Source organism: Bos indicus, chromosome 3 (assembly GCF_029378745.1).
Source record: "Bos indicus isolate NIAB-ARS_2022 breed Sahiwal x Tharparkar chromosome 3, NIAB-ARS_B.indTharparkar_mat_pri_1.0, whole genome shotgun sequence".
NCBI classification, from domain to species: Eukaryota; Metazoa; Chordata; class Mammalia; order Artiodactyla; family Bovidae; genus Bos; species Bos indicus.
Genome location: NC_091762.1, coordinates 22,803,623 through 22,821,206, shown reverse-complemented (window position 1 = coordinate 22,821,206; position 17,584 = coordinate 22,803,623). Strand labels below are relative to the sequence as shown.

At 41.2% G+C, this 17,584-nt stretch overlaps 1 long non-coding RNA gene across 1 annotated transcript; it reads right to left on the bottom strand.

Annotated features, from left to right (window-relative positions):
- Positions 1–358: 358 nt before the first annotated feature.
- LOC139182143 (uncharacterized) lies at positions 359–7,621 on the bottom strand. Its single transcript, XR_011565708.1, has 2 exons — positions 6,236–7,621; positions 359–4,099 (listed from the first exon to the last, which is right to left on the bottom strand). It is a non-coding gene; the product is annotated as an uncharacterized lncRNA (long non-coding RNA).
- Between the last annotated feature and the right edge of the window lie 9,963 nt (positions 7,622–17,584).

Genomic DNA, 17,584 nt, shown 5'->3' with positions numbered 1-17,584 from the left:
AAATACCCACAAAACTTGATTCTTATTTCATATTCTACAAAATATTGATTCCAATTTAGAAATCCTAGAAATATTAGAAATCCTAGATGGTGTAACAAAATAAGAAAAAGAAATGAGAGGTATTTAAACTGGAAGGAGGAAATGTCCCTACTTGCAGAGAATACATTTGTCCATGTAGAGGATTCCAAGGAATCTACACAAAAAGCTGCTGGAATTTACAAGTGATTAGCAAGGTCACAATATTAAAAAGGTCAACATATGAATATATAGAAATGCAGGTTGATTTTTGTTTATAAATGATTGGAATCCCAAAGTCAAAAACAGCACCAATAGCTCCTCATAAATGAAACAGGTATAATTATAATAGAATATGTAGGATCTTTATTTTGAAAATAAAAAAACTTGATGAAATAAATCAGAAGACCTTAATGAATGGTGAGACATTGAGGCATACCATTTTCAGTGATTGAAACATTCAGTATAGTTAAGATGTCCATTCTCCCTAAGTTGATATACTGATTTAATGCAATCCCAACTAAAAGCCCAGCAGGATTCTTTGCAAATCTTTACAAAAGATAATTCTAAAGTTCATGGAAATGTGAAGAAACTAAAGTAGTCAAAACAATTTTGAAAAGCAAGAACACAGTTGGAAGACTCACATTAAGATATATCATGAATCTAAATAGAGAAGACAGTGGTATTGGTAAAAGGATAGACACATAGATGAGTGGAACAGAATAGATTCCAGAATCTGACCTTTTATAGTGGGAATTTCTAATAATGTACTTTCACAGCCTTGAGAAATTTCATAGAAATAACACCTGGAAAAACAGCATATATCAAGAAACTGTATTGATTATTATTATTTTTCATGTTTTTCTTAGAATAATAGCCTTGTTACAGACCCCAAGGCCAGACCCAGAGGGAGTATGACGGGGATCATGAAAGCATGGAGCTTGGTTCATACCTAACGCCAACACTGTGTTGGCGTTAGGTACGAACACTGCCTACGCACTTGCTGATTGTTCCCAAGACTATCCCAGAAGAAAACAGCCTGGGGTAAAAACAAGGAGATCTGGACTATGTCAATGTAGCGTCTTGGGAAAGATGGATCAAAAAAAGTTTTGTAGTCTGCCATTAGGAATAAAAGCTGGACTCAGAGTGGACTCTGAACCTCAGCCCAATAGAGGCTGCTGGTCCGCCACCCAATGCACCAGATTTCGTGTTCTGTTTTCATTCTCATTGCTCACTCCTGGACCTTTAGGGCAACAACCTTTGTAAATTCAGTCTATTGATTTTTAGTGAAGGCATAGGGGCAATTCAATGGAGAAAAGACAGTCTTTTGCACAAATGATCCTGGAAAAATGAGACATCCATATGCAAAAAAAAAAAAAAAAAAGTGACCCTTGACCTATGTCTCATAACTTATATAGAAAATGAATTCAAAATGGATAGTAGACCAGATATAAGATATAAAACTCTTAGAGAAAATATCGAAGAAAATCTTCATGACCTTGGATAGGGCAAAAATTTGATTTTGTTAAAACTTTTTCTCCTCAAAAGACATTGCTGCTGCTGCTGCTGCTGCTAAGTCGCTTCAGTCGTGTCCGACTCTGTGTGACCCCATTAACGGTAGCCCACCAGGCTTCCCCGTCCCTAGGATTCTCCAGGCAATAACACTGGAGTGGGTTGCCATTTCCTTCTCCAATGTGTGAAAGTGAAAAGTGAAAGTGAAGTCGCTCAGACATGTCCGACCCTCAGCGATCCCACGGACCGCAGCCTTCCAGGCTCCTCCATCCATGGGATCTTCCAGGCAAGAGTACTGGAGTGGGGTGCCATTGACATTAAGCGAACGAAAAGCCATGGACTGGGAGAAAATGTACTGATCGTCCATTTGACAAAGAACTTTTACATGCAATATATAAAGAACTCTTAAAACTTGAAAAAAATACAATTGAAAAAAAGAGGGCAAAAGATTTGAACAGACACTTCCTGAGAGGGCTTCCCTGATCTCAGTTGGTTAAGTCTGCCTGCAATGCAGGAGACTCTGTTTCGATTCCTGGGTCGGGAAGATCCGCTGGAGAAGGGATAGGCTACCCACTCCAGTATTATTGGACTTCCCTTGTGGCTCAGCTGGTAAAGAATCTGCCCGTAATACAGGAGACCTGGGTTCAATCCTGGGTTGGGAAGATCCGCTGCAAAAGGGAAAGGTTACCCACTCCAGTATTCTGACCCAGAGAATTCCATAGACTGTATAGCCCATGGGGTCACAAAGAGTCGGACATGACTGAGTGACTTTAACTCATTCACTTTCACCAGAGGAGATACACGGATGGCAAAAAACACATAATGAACCTATTAGTCATTACATAAATTAAAATTGAAACCAAATGAGAAACTCTTGCACACCTATTATAATGGCTAAAATTTTTTTAAATGACAATATCCAGTGCTGGTGAGGATCTATAGCAACTTGAACTCTTCTACCGAGAATGCAAAATAGAGTAATGGTTCTGGAAAATAGAATCTGATTGATAGTTTCTAAAAAATTACACAAATACCTGCAATGTTACCCAGCAATCCTACTTCTATTAATAAATATTTATCCTAGAGAAATGAAAACACATATCCGCACAAAAACTTGTACACAGGTTCATAGCAGTACTATTCATAACTGCCAAAAACTGAAGACAACTCAAAATGTCCCTCAACAGATGAAAAGATAAACTGTGGAATTGTCATATGATGGAGTGCTACTCATCAGTAAAAAGAAATAAGCTATTAATACACAAACACCATGGATGAATCTGAAATGCATTATGCTAAGTGAAAGAAGCCAGTCTCTAAAAGTAACTTAATGTATATTTCCCTTTGCATGATATTTTGGAAAATATAAAACTATAGTAATAACAAACAGATCAATAGTTTCTAGGGATTAAGGTTGGGTTAAGAAACTGATTAAGGAGTGTTAGAATTGTTCTTTATCCTGCTTGTGGTGGTGGTAGTTATAAGAATCTATGTATTATTAAAACTCAAAAAACAGTTAACGAAACAAAAATCTTTATCCATTCATCTGTTGGTGGACATAAGCGGTAATTTAAAAATCTAGAAGAACAAACTGAATAACTATTTGTACTAAAATGAGTTCAATAAAGGGGCAAAATATAAGATAAACATATACAAACAAAAAGAGTGAATTTGCTACATGTAAACTTTAAAACAATTAATAGATAAGTAAGTTGAAATATACTAGAGGTTGGACTCATCTTGGGTCAAACTGAAAGTCTACATAACCTAGAGTTTAATGGGTGGTAGTGCAATAAAATAGGATAGTTGCTATTTATCCAGATATTGTGCCCATATCTTTTATTTGTTATCTATAGTTCTGTTATTCATAGCTGACGCATTCTCACTCTGAAAACAAACTTATTTTACCTTTTAAACCATATACTAAAGATCACACTAACATGTCATAATATTTTTATAAGTGGAATTTTAAAAAATTCATTTTTAATTGAAGGATAATTGCTTTTCAATATTGTGTTGGTTTTTGCCATACAGCAACATGAGTCAGCCTTAGGTATACATATGTCCCCTCTCTCTCAAACCTCCCTCACACCTCCTACCCCATCCCATCCCTCTAGGTTGTCACAGAGCCCTGGTGTGAGTTCCTTGGGTCATACAGAAAATTCCCATTGGCTGTCTGTTTTACATATGGGAGTGTATATGTTTCCATGCTACTCTCAATTTGTCCCAACTTCTTCCTCTACTGTGTCCACAAGTCTGTTCTCCACATCTGTGTCTCCATTCAAGAAGTGAAGTTGCTCAGTCATGTGAAACTCTTTGCAATCCGATGGACTGTAGCCTACCCGGCTCCTCTGTCCTGTCCTGCAAATAGGTTCATCAGTACCATCTTCTAGGTTCCTTATATATGCATTGATATGTGATATTTGTTTTTCTCTTTCTGACTTACTTCACTCTGTATAACAGTCTCTAGGTTCATCCACCTCATTAGGACTGACTCAAATGTATTCTCTTTATGGCTGAGTAATATTCCATTGTAGATTCGTACCACAGCACAGCTGCTTTATCCATTCATCTGTTGATGGACGGAAGAGGTAATTTTAAAAATCTAGAAGAAGCAACTGAATAACTATTTGTACTAAAAAGAGTTCAATAAAGGGGCAAAATATAAGATCAACATATACAAATTGGTATTTTTCCTATACATCAATTAGGAAAAGTAAGAGAATAAAAGATCCCATTAACAATAGCAAGAAAAACTAAACATCTCCTAAGAATAAACCAAAAAGTAATATGCAAGATCTATTTGAAGAAAACAGTAAACCTGACTAAAAGACATAAAATATGACTTGAATAAATATCATGTTCCCAGAGAGGGAGTCTTAGTATTGTAAAAATTATTGTTTGCTTGTCAGCATTAATTGGTAATGTCAAGGCAACCCAGTCAAAATTTCAGTGGAATTTTTCATGGGCCATGATGAGTTGATTCTCAAATTTATATTGAATACTGGAAAAGAAAATATTTGAAAAAATTAAAAGAAAGACAAAAACTGAAAAAAAATATTTAAAAACAAACTAACATTATAGTGATTGAAGCAGTGTGGTATTAGTTATATAAAAAGATAGCCTCATGTATAAAAAGGAATTTAGTTTCAATAAAAATGCTATTTCTAATCATTGTAAGAAAAAATAAATTATCAATAAATAATGTTTATTATCTATTTGGGGAAAAAGTTAAAGTTAGGTCCTGATTTTGCACTGTATCAAATTCCAGAGATAGACATAAAATACAAAACTATAGAAAAATGGGAGAACATATAGGAAAATATTTGTATAACCTGGGAGAAATGAAAAGCATTCATAAACAAGACACAAAAATCTAAGAACAGTGAAGGAAAAGTCTTACATTTTTCCTTTAAATTCAAAACTTCAGTATATCAGTTCAGTTCAGTTCAGTCGCTCAGTCATGCTAAATAAGGAATTCAGGGACTTCCTAGTGGCCCAGTGGCTAAGACTCTGCATTCCCAATACAGGGGGCCCAGTTTGATCCCTGGTTGGGGAACTAGATTTCACCTGTCAGAACTAAGAGTTCACATGCAGTTTTGAGGGGTGGGAGAGCTCCCTTGTATCAAGGTTTTAACAGTGTCTCAGAATACAGATATGTGTGCAACAGGTGTGCTTATTTTTCAAACACAAGACCCAGCTTTGTGGGGTGAGGGCATGAGATGGCTTTGGGTTCTTGTCAACCACAGCAGAAGGTGGTTCTTAGGACTGTAGCTTCAGGTACCAAGTCCACCCTGTCTAAAGTTACTCAGTGTAGGCTGAGTAATGAGAAACATTTGACATCATGACTTTATTACTGAGATTTCTTGATCCTTCTGTGGAAATGTGACAAAAGTTAAATTCCAGGGTTGGAAAACTTGGAAGACTTTGGGGATTAGCTATGCATAAACATTATACTGCTGGGTGAAGAACAGAAAGAGTGAAATCACATGTGACCAATTTGAGGGCAAGGTATGACAGCCGAAGGACATTTATCTATAACTAAAAAGGAAAATAAACACAGTCCTGTCAACAAAAGGTCTGTGGGCAAGTTTTAGTGCATGGTTCAAGTTCACGACCTTTAGATTTTGTTCTCAAAGATTTTCTTAATAATATTTCAGTGTTTTTATGCCCTTACCCTTGATTGTAAAGGCTACCAACAATTTTCTGAAGTGACTGGGCAAGAGTCTTGTAAAGTAGACTTACTTTGTTGATATGCTAAAATGTGAAGTGTCTTTAATCTATTTCTCCCCCTGGAATTCTGGATTTTCTTTTTTAAATTTTATTTATTTACTTTTCTAACTTTTTATTTTGTATTGGGGTATAGCCAATTAAGAATGTTGTGACAGTTTCAGGTGAACAGGGAAGGGACTCATACTTATACATATATCCACTCTCCCCCAGATTCCCCTCCCATCCAGGCTGCCACAGAATAGTGAGCAGAGTTCTGTGTGCTATACAGTAGGTCCTTGTTGGTTATCCATTTTAAATATAGCAGTGCATACGTATCCATCACAAACTCTCTAACTCTCCCTTCCCTCCATCCTCCTCCCTCCTTCATTCTGTAAATCTGGCAGCCTCTTTCTGTTTTGTAAGTTCATTGGTATCATTTCTTTTTAGATTCCACATAAAAGGGATGTCATAGGATGTTCCTCCTTTTCTGACTTACCTCACTTAGTATGACGCTCTCTAGGTCCATCCATGTTGCTGCAAATGGCATTACTTCCTTCTTTTTAATGGCTGAGTAATATTCTGGATTTTTTTGTTTACTGTGTGTTATTTGTGTCCCTAGTAGCTCAGATGGTAAAGAATCTGCCTACAATGCGGGAGACCTGGGTTCAATCTCTGGGTTGAGAAGATCCCCTGGAGAAGGAATTGGCAACCTGTTCCAGGATTCTTGCCTGGAGAATTTCATGGACAGAGGACCCTGGTGGGCACAGTCTGTAGAATTGCAAAGAGTCAGACATGACTGAGCCACTAACACACATACATTTGATCCCAAAGTTGTATAATTACACTGAAAGGCAAAATACAGTATTTCCTTTCAAGGGAGAAAGGAAACCCAGTCTCTATCATCCTAGTGCAGTGATTTTTATTTATTTTTTATTTTATTTTTATTTTTATTTATTTATTTTTTTTTCTTTGCTCAAGATTGCGTGGCCCGCTACCCAGTACCCACTGAACCGGTCCCGCTGACGGGAACTGCACTGCCCGATTCCCGTCTGCCCCGAAACCTCGTTGCTGGGACCCTGACTTTTTCAACACGTGCTAGCAGCCCGTGCTCTTGGCCGAATCCCCAGGGAGTGAGTGGTCACCGCACCGGACCACACCCCGACCAGTCCAGGTTTCCCCAGGGGCCCTCAGGGCTTGGAAACTCCTCCAGGACTAGGGGCGCAATGCTCCCCTCGCCTGCCGAGGTCAGGGGCGGAAGATCGCAGGACAAACCTTTCACTAGCCTCCACCACCGCGAGCTCAACTCCCCGCTGCCCTTACTCACCCGCCGCTGCCGAGGACCGGGGCTCCAGGACGTAGGACTTCCGGTGGGCCAGCGGCTAGCCTCGCCAACCCAGCGCAAATGTACCGGGAGCCCGCGACCCCGCCCCGGCCCTGCCAGGACCCCGTCCCGACCCCACTCTCCGCCGGTTTCCGCAGACCCACCGCGTACCCTGCCTGGCTTTGCTTGTGGGACCGCCAAAGTCAAGAGTTCAAAACAATCTAGGAAGCTTAAAAGAAAAAGGATCCGCCCATCCCACTAGCCCATCCCTCCTACCAATTGTAGCTGCTGGTCCCACCCAGGGCTAGGATTTCATTTCCAGTCTTAACTCACTCTTGGGAGAAAAGGGATTGAATTATTTCTGAAGAAAACACACAGTTGGGCTACCCAAGTGGCTCAGTGGTAAAGAATATGTTCGTAGCTCGGTCATGTCCAACTCTTTGTGATCCCTTGGACTCTAGCCCACCAGGCTCCTCCGTCCATGGAATTCTCCAGGCAAGAATACTGGAGTGGGCTACCGTTCCTTTCTCCAGGGGATCTTCCTGACCAAACAATCAAACCCACCTCTCCTTAACTGGCAGGCGGGCTCTTCACCACTGTAGCTGAGATGGTAAAGAATCTGCCTGCAACGCAGAAGACCTGAGTTTGATCCCTGGGTTGCGAAGATCCCCTAGACAAGGAAACGGCAACCGACCCCAGTATTCTTACCTGGAAAATCCCATGGACGGAGGAGCCTGGCTACAGTCCATGGGGTCACTAAAGAGTCTAACAGGACCCAGCAACCAAACAAAAACAAAAACACACAATCACCAACCACCATCACCTAGAGCCCAAAGGGGGAAAATGAGACCTTCATGGGCCCCCAGAAGGAGACCTGGAGGCACATAGCACCTTAGAAAAGCAAAGACCTATTTTTTAGTTACTCACTGACCTAATCCTAATCTGGACCCAAAGGTCTAAGTCCATGTGCTCAGGAAGAGATCTATCCAGACATTGACCCAGGATCACAACTTTCACTCAAGCTCCATATCTGACTCATTAGATGCTGCTAGCTGGTGTACTACTGTGATCCAACAGAGCAGGAAATACCAGACAGCAGACACAACTTTTTCATAAACTGTATTTGATCAAACATGTTTTGGTAGGGTTGGCATATGTGAAAATCCATCACTGGCATAGTTTGAATATCATTAATCTTTATTGGTTAGCTGTTAACAGAGGTTGTGCCTCCATGGTTTAAACAAAGCATTAATAAGAATACCGTGTTTATAGAACCTGAACTTACATAACTTGAATGAAACAGAAACTGGGGTTATACTTTATTCTGGAAGTCAACACTGACTCACTGGGAAACATTGCACAAGTTGCCCAAACTCTGTGTGCCTTAGTTTGCCCATTGTGAAAGATCCTCTCTATACCTCACAGTTGTAACAATCCCATGGACTGTAGCCCACCAGGCTCATGCCAGGGATTCTCCAGGCATGAATACTTGAGTGAGTTGCCATGCTCTTTTCCAGGGGATGACAATCCTAGGTCCTGGCTTTTAGAACAGGCACCTCATTCAAACATTCACTAATACTTCTTATGTGCTAGACACTCTTCTGGGTACAGTCACATTTTTAACATATCCAAAAGTGATATCATTATCTTCTCTTCCTCAAACTAGCTTTTATTTCATCTATTTTCTGTCTCAGTGGTGGCACTGACATCCATCCAGTTGCCTGAGACAGAAATGCCTGGAAGTCAGTGTCAGTGTTTCTCTTTCCCTCTGTCCTCTATCCAGTCAATGACAGTCCTCTCAAGTGTACCCTCACCAATTAAAAAAAAATCTTTTACTCCCTTGCTAACCCCACCTCAATGTCTTAGCCCTTGTGGTCTCTCTGCCATGAACATGGCCCTTCCTGATTTCACAGAGCTGGCTTCTCATCATTCAGATCTTAGCCTAAATGTCGTCTTGTTAGTGACATGTTCTTCAACCCTTTCTATACAGAGCTGCTCCTCAGCCCTGCTCTTAATTTCTTTACCTGTTTTCTTAACCATCTGATTAGCACTAATACTACCTGTTAACTCATTTGTAGCCCCCATTTTGGATATCTCCATCACAGAATCTTTCAGGATTTGGAATAGCTCAACTGGAATTCTATCACCTCCACTAGCTTTGTTCATAGGGATGCTTTCTAAGGCCCACTTGACTTCACACTCCAGAATGTCTGGCTCTAGGTCAGTGATCACACCATCGTGATTATCTGGGTCGTGAAGATCTTTTTTGTACAGTTCTTCTGTGTATTCTTGCCATCTCTTCTTAATATCTTCTGCTTCTGTTAGGTCCATACCATTTCTGTCCTTCATCGAGCCCATCTTTGCATGAAATGTTCCTTTGGTATCTCTGATTTTCTTGAAGAGATCCCTAGTCTTTCCCATTCTGTTGCTTTCCTATTTCTTTGCATTGATCGCTGAAGAAGGCTTTCTTATCTCTTCTTGCTATTCTTTGGAACTCTGCATTCAGATGTTTATATCTTTCCTTTTCTCCTTTGCTTTTCGCTTCTCTTCTTTTCCCAGCTATTTGTAAGGCCTCCCCAGACAGCCATTTTGCTTTTTTGCATTTCTTTTCCATGGGGATGGTCTTGATCCCTGTCTCCTGTACAATGTCACGAACCTCATTCCATAGTTCATCAGGCACTCTATCAGATCTAGGCCCTTAAATCTATTTCTCACTTCCACTGTATAATCATAAGGGATTTGATTTAGGTCATACCTGAATGGTCTAGTGGTTTTCCCTACTTTCTTCAATTTCAGTCTCAATTTGGCAGTAAGGAGTTCATGGTCTGAGCCACAGTCAGCTCCCGGTCTTTTTGCTGACTGTATAGAGCTCCTCCATCTTTGGCTTCAAAGAATATAATCAATCTGATTTCGGTGTTGACCATCCGGTGATGTCCATGTATAGAGCCTTCTCTTGTGTTGTTGGAAGAGGGTGTTTGTTATGACCAGTGCATTTTCTTTGCAAAACCCTATTAGTCTTTACCCTGCTTCATTCCGTATTCCAAGGCCAAATTTGCCTGTTACTCCAGGTGTTTCTTGACTTCCTACTTTTGCATTCCAGTCCCCTATAATGAAAAGGACATCTTTTTTGGGTGTTAGTTCTAAAAGGTCTTGTAGGTCTTCATAGAACTGTTCAGCTTCAGTTTCTTCAGCATTACTGGTTGGGACATAGACTTGGATTACTCTGATATTGAATGGTTTGCCTTGGAAACGAACAGAGATCATTCTGTCGTTTTTGAGATTGCATGCAAGTACTGCATTTCGGACTCTTTTGTTGACCATGATGGCTACTCCATTTCTTCTGAGGGATTCCTGCCCACAATAGTAGATATAATGGTCATCTGAGTTAAATTCACCCATTCCAGTCCATTTCAGTTCGCTGATTCCTAGAATGTCGACATTCACTCTTGCCATCTCTTGTTTGACCACTTCCAATTCACCTTGATTCATGGACCTCACATTCCAGGTTCCTATGCAATATTGCTCTTTACAGCATTGGACCTTGCTTCTACCACCAGTCACATCCACAGCTGGGTATTCTTTTTGCTTTGGCTCCATCCCTTCATTCTTTCTGGAGTTATTTCTCCACTGATCTCCAGTAGCATATTGGGCACCTACTGACCTGGGGAGTTTCTCTTTCAGTATCCTATCATTTTGCCTGTTCATACTGTTCATGGGGTTCTCAAGGCAAGAATACTGAAGTGGTTTGCCATTCCCTTCTCCAGTGGACCACATTCCCAAATAGGAAAAGGAGTACGTCAAGGCTGTATATTGTCACCCTGCTTATTTAACTTATGTGCAGAGTACATCATGAGAAATGCTGGGCTGGAAGAAACACAAGCTGGAATCAAGATTGCTGGGAGAAATATCAATAACCTCAGATATGCAGACGACACCACCCTTATGGCAGAAAGTGAAGAGGAACTAAAAAGCCTCTTGATGAAAGTGAAAGTGCAGAGTGAAAAAGTTGGCTTAAAGCTCAGCATTCAGAAGATCATGGCATCCGGTCCCATCACTCCATGGGAGATAGATGGGGAAACAGTGGAAACAGTGTCAGACTTTATTTTTCTGGGCTCCACAATCACTGCAGATGGTGACTGCAGCCATGAAATTAAAAGACGCTTACTCCTTGGAAGGACAGTTATGACCAACCTAGATAGCATATTCAAAAGCAGAGACGTTACTTTGCCAACAAAGGTTCGTCTAGTCAAGGCTATGGTTTTTCCTGTGGTCACGTATGGATGTGAGAGTTGGACTGTGAAGAAGGCTGAGCACTGAAGAATTGATGCTTTTGAACTGTGGTGTTGGAGAAGACCCTTGAGAGTCCCTTGGACTGCAAGGAGATCCAACCAGTCCATTGTGAAGGAGATCAGCCCTGGGATTTCTTTGGAAGGAATGATGCTAAAGCTGAAACTCCAGTATTTTGGCCACCTCATGCGAAGAGTTGACTTATTGGAAAAGACTGTGATGCTGGGAGGGATTGGGGGCAAGAGGAGAAGGGGACGACAGAGGATGAGATGGCTGGATGGCATCACTGACTCGATGGACATGAGTCTGAGTGAACTCTGGGAGTTGGTGATGGACAGGGAGGCCTGTCATGCTGCGATTCATGGGGTCGCGAAGAGTGGGACACGACTAAGCAACTGATCTGATCTGATCACAGAATCTAAGCTCTCTAAGTGCAGGTACATTTTATGCCTTTGCTGTTGTTGCTCAGTCACTCAGTCATGTCCAACTCTTTGTGACCCCATGGACTGCAGCATGCTAGTATTCCCTATCCTTCACAATTTCACAGAGTTTGCTCAAACTCATGTCCATTGAGTCAATGATGCCATCCAACCATCTTGTCCTATCGTCCCCTTCTCCTGCCATCAGTCTTTCCCAGCATCATGGTCGTTTCCAATGAGATGGCTCTTCCCATCTGGGAGCCAAAGTATTGGAGCTTCAGCTTCAGTATAAGTCATTCCAATGAATATTCAGGTTTGATTCGGTTTAGGATCAACTAGTTTGATCTCCTTGCTGTCCAAGGAACTCTCAAGAGTCTTCTCCAACACCACAGCTCAAAAACATCAATTCTTTGGTGCTCAGCCATCTTTACGGTCCAACTTGCACATCTGTACATGACTACTGGAAAAATCATAGGTTTGACTATATGGATCTTTGTTGGCAAAGTAATGTCTCTGCTTTTTAATATGCTGTCTAGGTTTGTCATACCTTTTCTTTCCAAAAAGCAAGCATTTTTCAATTTCATGGCGGCAGTCACCATCTGCAGTGATTTTGGAGCCCAAAATCACTAAGAGGCCGTGAGCTTAGTCTTTTGAATGTTGAGTTTTAAGCCAGCTTTTTCACTCTCCTCTTTCACCTTCATCAAGAAGCTCTTTATTTCCTCTTCGCCTTCTGCCATAAAGGTGGTATTATCTGCATATCTGTGGTTATTGATATTTCTCAATAATATTTTCCCAGTAATTAAGATTATTTCCCAGTAATATATTTTTTTTAATTTTAAAAAATATACACGTGTTCCCCATCCTGAACCCTCCTCCCTGCCCGCTCCCCGTACCATCCCTCTGGGTCATCCCAGTGCCCAGTAATCTTAATTCCAGCCTGAGCTTCATCCACCCCAGCATTTTGCAAGATGTACTCTGCATATAAGTTAAATAAACAGGGTGACAATATGCACCTTGGCATACTCCTTTCCCAATTTTGAACCATCCTTTGTTCCATGTCCAGTTCTAACTGTTGCTTCTTGACCTGCATACAGGTTTCTCAGGAGGCAGGTCAGGTGTTCTGGTATTTCCATCTCTTGAAGAAATTTTCCATTGTTTGTTGTGATCCACACAGTCGAAGGCTTTAGCATAGTCAATGAAGCAGAAGTAGATGTTTTCCTGGAATTCTCTTACTTTTTCTATGATCCAAAGGATGTTGGCAATTTGATCTCTGGTTCCTCTCCCTCTTCTAAATGTAGCTTGTGCATCTGGAATTTCTCAGTTCACATACTGTTGAAGCATAACTTGAAGAATTTTGAGCATTATCTTGCTAGCATGTGAAGTGAGTGCAATTTTGTCATAGTGTTAACATTCTCTGGCACTGACCTTGTTTGGGATTGGAATGTAAACTGACTTTTTCCAGTCCTGTGGCCATTACTGAGTTTTCCAAATTTGCTGGCATATTGAGTGCAGCACTTTCACAGCATCATCTTTAAGGATTTGAAATAGCTTAGCTAGAATTCCATCACCTCCACTAGTTTTGTTCATAGTGATGCTTCCTAAGGCCCACTTGACTTCTGAATCCAGGATGTCTGGCTCTTGGTGAGTGATCACACCATCGTGGTTATTGGGCATCAAGATATTTTTTGTATAATTCTTCTGTATATTCTTGCCACTTCTTAATGTCGTCTGCTTGTATAATGTCCATACAATTTCTGTGATTTATTGTACCCATCTTTGCACAAAATATTCCCTTGGCATCTCTGATTTTCTTGAAGAGATCTCTAGTCTTTCCCATTCTATTATTTTCCTCTATTTCTTTGCATTGTTCACTTGGGAAGGCTTTCCTATCTCTCCTTGCTATTCTTTAGAATTTCCATTCAGTTGGATGTATCTTTCCTTTTCTCCTTTGCCTTTTGCTTCTCTTCTTTTCGCAGCTATTTTTAAGACCTCCTCAGACAACCATTTTGCCTTTTTGCATTTCTTTTTCTTGGGGATGGTCTTGTTCACCGCCTTCTGCACAATGCCCTCTTTCGGTTATTGCTCCCTGTTTTCTGTTCCCCTTTATAGCAAAACTCTTTGGAAGAGTGTAATGGTATGGTTAATAACTTAATGTTACTGCACCATTCAGTCACCATTTTGATGAAGCATGCACCAGATGGTGACCTGATGTATTGTGTTCATTGCTTGTACCCAAACAACTTATATACTTAAACGTAACTTATACTTAAGCAACTATGTATTTAAACACAATAAAGAATGAGAACATCATGAAAACATCTGCCCAAAAAGGGGGAAAAGGTGTCAAGTAGATAAATTGACATTTGGGGAATACCGTTTTCCTTCTTTGATCTGGCTAATCAAAGCGGGGACCAGGTTATTTTCCACTACCCTCATGCATAAACTCTTTGAACTCCTTTGAGAACAAAGAACATTGTAAGGTATAAAATGGTGGGCCCCCAGACTCATGACAAGGTCCCCTCCACGCATGGATGCATGTAGTGGATGGTGCTCCCACTGGGACTCTGGTGCACTGACCAGCTGCTGAGAGCCAGATGAAGGAGCTTTCCCCGGGACTGGTGAGATTCATTTACTAAGTGCTATTGTAAATTCACTTCTTTCCTTTAACTTTGATCCTTGATTTGTACTAGGCTAGTTCAGTTCAGTTCAGTTGTTCAGTCGTGTCCGACTCTTTGCAACCCCATGAATCGCAGCACACCAGGCCTCCCTGTACCTGATAAATTGGCATTAGCTACCAACCTGTAGACTACATCTTGAATTCTTTAAAAGAACCACTGAAGCAAAACAAACCAAAGAGGCGTGAGACATTTTGTCTCCACTTTTTCTCCTATTCCCTTTTTAAAAGTCCATTTCAATGTACAGAAATCATTCTTGTCAAGGTCATCAATGTCCACTATATTGCCCAGTCCAATGCTTATTTCTCTCTCCTATCTTTACTCCAGCTCTTAGCTACATGTGACACAATCACTTCTTCTTGAAACTTCTCTTCATTTGGCTCAGGGACACCACATTCTTAGTTCCTATACTATGTCACAGACTGTTCTTCTTAGTCTCTTCTGCTGGTTCTGCTTCATCTTTCAACTTCTAAATATTAGTTGTCCAAGGCTTAATCTCTTTTATAGCTTCAGTCATCTCTTAGGGGGACTTACCTAGTATCAAGGATTAAGGTCTATCCTAAAATGAGGACTTCCATATTTATATTATATATTTAGTTCCAATCTCTCCCTTGAATTCCAGACTAATCCAATTATCTAGTCAAACCCTACACTTGAATATCTAATAACCATTTCATGCTACTATGTCCAAAAACGAATTCTTCATGTTCCTCAAATCTCCTCATTAGCAGTCTTCTTTCCTCCATATATGGAAAATCCATTCTACCATTTTCTTTGACCAAATCCCTGAAATCGCCCTTTATTCATCTTCTCTTAGGTACTCAACGTATTTTGTAGGCTCTACCTTTTCAATATATCTAGGATGTCACCACTCCTCATTACTCCACTCCATCACCACCCTGACCCAACAACTATTATCTCTTTCCCAGCCTCCTACAATAGTTTCCTAACTAGTCTCTCTGCATCCACTCTGCCCTCTTCTATAGACTTTTCATACAGCATTCAGAGTAGAACTTAATAGGTGTCATATCACTAAATGACTTAGAGTCTCTCAGCTACCTTTATGAAACAACAGACTGGTTCCAAATAGGAAAAGGAGTTCGTCAAGGCTGTATATTGTCACCCTGTTTATTTAACTTATATAAAGAGTACATCATGAGAAACGCTGGACTGGAAGAAACACAAGCTGGAATCAAGATAGTCGGGAGAAATATCAATAACCTCAGATATGCGGATGATACCACCCTTATGGCAGAAAGTGAAGAGGAACTAAAAAGCCTCTTGATGAAAGTGAAAGTGGAGAGTGGAAAAGTTGGCTTAAAGCTCAACATTCAGAAAACAAAGATCATGGCATCCGCTCCCATCACTTCATGAGAAATAGATGGGGAAACAGTGGAAACAGTGTCAGACTTTATTTTTGGGGGGCTCCAAAATCACTGCAGATGGTGACTGCAGCCATGAAATTAAAAGACACTTACTCCTTGGAAGGACAGTTATGTCCAACCTAGATAGCGTATTCAAAAGCAGAGACATTACTTTGCCAACAAAGGTCCATCTAATCAAGGCTATGGTTTTTCCTGTGGTCACGTATGGATGTGAGAGTTGGACTGTGAAGAAGGCTGAGTGCCAAAGAATTGATGCTTTTGAACTGTGGTGTTGGAGAAGACTCTTGAGAGTCCCTTGGACTGCAAGGAGATCCAACCAGTCCATTGTGAAGGAGATCAGCCCTGGGATTTCTTTGGAAGGAATGATGCTAAAGCTGAAACTCCAGTACTTTGGCCACCTCATGCGAAGAGTTGACTCATTGGAAAAGACTGTGATGCTGGGAGGGATTGGGGGCAGGAGGAGAAGGGGACGACAGAGGATGAGATGGCTGGATGGCATCACTGACTCGATGGACGTGAGTCTGAGTGAACTCTGGGAGTTGGTGATGGACAGGGAGGCCTGTCATGCTGCGATTCATGGGGTCGCAAAGAGTCAGACACGACTGAGCGACTGAACTGAACTGAGCTGTATTTTAGATGCCAGACTCAATATACCAACAGAACACTTAGCTTATAGCTAGTATCCTATCTCTGGTATTATAAGAAAACAAATGTACTTTAAGTTAAAAATAACAAACACCCTTTTGTTTGAGCTGCAGGTGGTTGTTATTGCAACTTTAATGGATAAGTCTATCCACAGAACCTGGAGGGGAAAAAATAAGTCAAACACAGAGACCAGTTTGCAAAAACCACTCAGGAGTAACCACATAGGACAGAAGTTCCTCCAGGAAAGCTGGCAAAGGAGACAAGTCTGTGTTATGGTTTTGAGAAAACACCCAAGTAGGAAATCAATGTAGCCCCATCAAGTGACTCTTGTAAGGAAGGTATAATTCGGGCCGAGGCAGAAAAGAAGGAGAGATGACCTCAACGGATGCAGGTTACCTTTATTCAGGCAAGGAGGGGTGACAGTCGGGCTAACGACCAGGCTGAGCACGAGAGGGATCAGGGAGGCTTCATATTTAAAGGGAGGTTTGTGGAAGCGATAAGGGAAATGTTACGCGGTTTGGGTAAGATGGCATTTGTAATTGAACAGGGGGTGGGAGGTTTTGGGCAGGGGGTGATAAATCCCCTGGATAGGGGGTGATAAGTCCCAGGCAGATGTAGGGGTGGGAGGTTTCTGGGCAGGGGGTGATTAGTCTCAGTAGATGCAACAGGTCCGGAGCATCAGGGTGGGACTTAAAGTTCGGTTTTGTTTTCTCCAAAGTTAGATGATTCAGCAAGGGCCTTTGAGACCGTTATTTTCTTTTCTGGGCCCAAAGACTCCTTCATTCTAGACCCTGAAATCACAAAAAATTGGGGAAAAGGGCGCCATATCTCTCTGGCTACTTCCTGCTGGTTAGGGGCGATGGTTTTGGGTCTGGAACAGAGGATCATCCTAGGGCCCAGGGTCTCCTTTTCCTGAGGTTGGAGGTGCCAGGCTCTCAAGAAGAATGGTCTTGACCTGGTCTCCAGAGATGGCCTGAATCCGTTCTTGGAGAAACCTTTGAAAGAGATTGAAGAGACAGGGTCCAAGTAAGAGGAATAAAATGATAAGTACCAGTGGTCCCAAGAAAGGGAGCAACCAAGGGAGGGCCTGTTGGAACAGGTTTTGGGGAGTGT